Raw genomic sequence first — 4513 nt, forward strand, 5'->3', positions numbered from 1 at the left:
TAATAGTTTCATGTTTTTATGATACTATAGTTGGCATATTTATAAGATACTCCATGTATCTCCAAGCAATATTTCAAGTTTTGAATATATTCTAAAAATAAGGAGTGAGAGAATAAAAAAAATAATAACCTTAAGATAAACGCGTTTTTACCTATGTTTTCTTTTTCTATTTTCTCTCTGTCCAATGCCCTGGTTTTTAAAATATATCTAACGCATAAGAAGTGCCTGAAAGATTGCTTGGAGATACACGGCGTATTTTATAAATATGCTTTTTTAAAGTACCCTAAAAACATGAAAGTATTACTATCTCTTTTGGCATGTGTGTTAAATTCATACATACATACATACATACATACATACATGCATACATATACTGGGTTCTGGCGTTAAATTCGACAGTTTGCATAAAATGTAAAGAGAATACAATAACCCATATAAATGCAGAAATATTTCTAAAAGTCAAAAACATCAACAAGTTTATGGCTGGGAGATAACAGTTTACTCCAAGTGGCCACTCCCACTCACCCTCCACCACGGCCTCAACACGGGCCCGGAACCTGGCGCATGCGTTCCTCATTGTGTCACTGGGAAGATCTTCGAACACTTCTTTGATCTTGGCCACCAATTCGGCCTTGACGTTGCAAGTAGAGCGGTTAGTGTCTTAGGTATACCCGACACATCGTCAGCCATGATATTACAATCGCGGGAGGACATTAGAAGGCCAGATATCAGGGGGGATGATGGAGTTGTAGAGATTTTCCGAAATCTGCTTCTGTCTCATTTCGGAGGGAGGGGAAGGTGCCAAATCCGGCCAGGGTTTGACTATAATCTTCAAAAGCTTCACATAGCCGTCTGAACTGAGTCAATACATTCGGGCGAGCAAACGCAGTCAAAACGCCTGGTGTGCTCGTTGCTCTTGGCCACGGCTTCGTAGTCTCCTTTGTAGCTGCTTCTGTCACGTATTGGAGCTTGTACGGTACTCACAGATCCCGCACAGCAGTCATAATGTCGGCATTTTGATACCCGGTACGAATCGTCATGACACAAGTAACGAGTTTTCAGTATTTAGAAACCGGTACTTTCTCTATTGGCAAGAAATCTTCAAATAAAACTGGAAAATGACATACATACATACCTACATACATACATACATACATATATACATACATACATACATACATACATACATACATACTCGACAAATTGTCTGTCTTTTCAATTGGTGTGCATACGTTCGTGTAAGTATGTGTGTATATAGGATATGAATATATATGAAGCATGGTCATCAAAAATTTACATATGAAATGACCAGTGTCTTATCATTCAGCCAATATCCAATTGGTGCCCATTTAATAATTAGTCTAATATTAATCTTATTTGCATACATCATTATTAGTTGCATTCACCTTTGTCTGTGACTCGCCTTCTTATGTATGGCTCGCTTCTCTATCCATGTATGTGTATCTTTATCTACGCATAGGACTGTCTGATATGTAGGACTCCCGGTCGTTATATTTGGTAGTTCGTCTGTACATTCAACTGGTACACACACACTCACACATACACACGTATATATGTATGTATGTATGTATGTATATATGTAATTTAGGTGGCTAGACGTAATTCAAAGCCAAAAAGGAAATAATTCACCATCACTAAAAAGTGACGAAGGGCGCAGGTAGAATCAGCGTTGCCAGAAATAAGAGTCGAAGAATTCTTTAGCCACAGAAGCACATTTTCTATTTACTGACAGGGGAGACAACCTCTCCATATATATGGCTCTGTCTATTCTCACTGAAACCTTAACAAGTTGTATGTATGTATGTATGTATGTATGTATGTATGTATGTATATTTATATGATTAGCGCCATTTCGTCGATCTTTACGTTTTGAGTTCAAGTTTCATCGAGGTCGACTTTGCCTTTCATCCTTTCGGGGTCGATAAATTAAGTACCAGTTGAACACCGACTCCCTCGAAATTCCTATCCTTGTGCTAAATTTTGAAATTATTGTTGCAAGGAGCCTTTGAAGAACTTTGCACAAAAAAGTTCCCAGTTTAACCTAGGTGACGCAAAATATTTGATGGAACCCAAGCAGTTTACAAAACCAGACACCCAGCACGACCGCCATGGCAATATTGTCAACAATAACAACACAAATATCAAAATTAACAAAAGCCTTCCTTCCATGACAGTTCTGAGGTTCGGTAGCGTAAATGCATGTGACTTGAAGTTGCCTTGGGAGCAAGGTCACTTGTTGAACGACCTCAGGTCAATGCTTAGATGGGCTAACCATTGATGACCAAAGGGTTCTGGAATCCATGCACTCAACAGACATTTCTATTCGTTCTGACCAAGCAGAGTGTCAATGCTGTCTTTAGAAACATCGGGATGTCGAGGTACAGAAAATCTTTCTGTATTTGTTTAACAATACCATAGTCTGGCAGTTGAAAAGTAGAGAAGGCGGTGCCTTTAGATAAGTAGCCATTTATCTCAGAGCTTTGGCAGCGCTACAAGACCTCTTCTCTTCATTCTTATAAGATCATTTCTAGTGAACGTGTTCAGTCAATGGGTTGGGGTTGTGTAAAAGCCGTGGAGAGAAATACCTGCTCATTTGCCAGAGAAGTAATAACTGCTTTTCTTCAATGGACCAACGTAGAACATAATGTATAGAAGCATCCATATAGTAACTAGGTAGAGTAGTCATACGATAAGATCTCGATGGCATAAAGGTCAAAATTTCGGTTTATCTGTTATACAGTCTTTCATCCGCATGATTATTTTAGCTGTATGACTTACAGACAAGAGCCTATATACTGAAAGCTGAACGCCAGGAAAACCGCAAGTTGTGTTGTCGGGGCTAAATCGCATCCTGTTTGACATAAAAGAGCGAAAGCTGTTCTATACGTTTCTGTTGCAGAGGTGAGACACAGAAAGACTTAACTGGTCACTGACAAACTACCATGGAGGAGCGATTTTAAGCAAACGTGGGCACCTTTCCAGGAGTTCTACGTGTGTAGCTTTTCAGTTACAAATACAAAACTCCGAACTAGGCTAGATTGAGACAAAGTATAAATAGATAGATTTAAATCGTACAATATATTTTGAATGCTTCTTCATTCCTTTGTAGATATATATACATATGCATATTATACACATTGCATGGAAACAAAGGGCGGGTTATAAAAAGCTACCTAACCACATGTTGTAATGGCAAGAAGCTATTAGTAACTCATATTTTAGTAGTGTACAGTAGATGATATACTTATGTACACACACACACACACACACATATATATATATATATATATATATATATATATATATATATATATATATATATATATATATATATATGAATAGATAGTTATGTATTATGCATGTATATGCATGTGTGTGAGCGTATTTGTGTACGTGTGTGTTTCTCTGCTTTTGTGTTTGTGAATAGACTTTAAATATTTCTTATGAACATCTACAGATTTACAGGCAAATCTGCATAATGCTTATTGATGTTCAAATTACGAGTATATTTACACAGACACACACACACACACACACACACACACACACACACACACACACACACACACACACACACACACACACAAATAACAACATTCTTACACAGAGACGCACAGGCATACTTGTGTATATACATACATATATGTACATATATAAATGTATAAACAATAATAATAATAGTAATAATAATAATAATAATAATAATAATAATAATAATAATAATAATAATAATAATAACAATACTAATAATAATAATAATCACAACAACCAGAACAACAAAAGCAACAATACATATCTCACTAATTGCTCCTACCGCAATTAGTAAAAATATATTAACTGTTAACAGTTTTGACCAAAGCATTTTTACCAACAATTATCGACATTTTCTGTGAATAACTTAATGTTTTTTTGTTTTCTCAATATTTTGTTGTTGTTTTCTTCTTTTTTTTTTATTAACTTCACTATAAATATGCATTAATGTATCTATCTGTCGCTGTTGGTTTTTGTTCGACTGCTTCTGCTATATTTTGTTTGGATTTTGTTCGTTTATTTTCTTTTTGTTACCTAGATAGTTTTTTCTTTAAATTATGTTTATGTTTTTATTTTATTGTTTCTTCCTGCGAAGTTGTGAAAGAATTATAAAGAAGAAAAATTCCTGAAGAAACAATGTGCAGGTATGTATATGTGTATATGTGTATATATATATATATATATATATATATATATATATATATATATATATATATATATATATATATATATATATGAATGAACGGTAGTGCTCCAGCATGAGCGCAGCTTTAAAGCTGAAACAAATTAAAGAGCATATTGTATGTATATTTGTATTACTCGTCGATCGTGTGGAAGTCCACTCACTCATTGACCTTTAGGTGATCATGTGGTAAACTGCTGCAATATTTTCAAAGATGCACAGATGGTCATCATTTACTAGTGGAATGGTGAACGACAAGACTTTCAAAATTATCAAGGA

Source organism: Octopus bimaculoides, chromosome 13 (assembly GCF_046866305.1).
Source record: "Octopus bimaculoides isolate indiv1 chromosome 13, ASM4686630v1, whole genome shotgun sequence".
In the NCBI taxonomy this organism is placed as follows: Eukaryota; Metazoa; Mollusca; class Cephalopoda; order Octopoda; family Octopodidae; genus Octopus; species Octopus bimaculoides.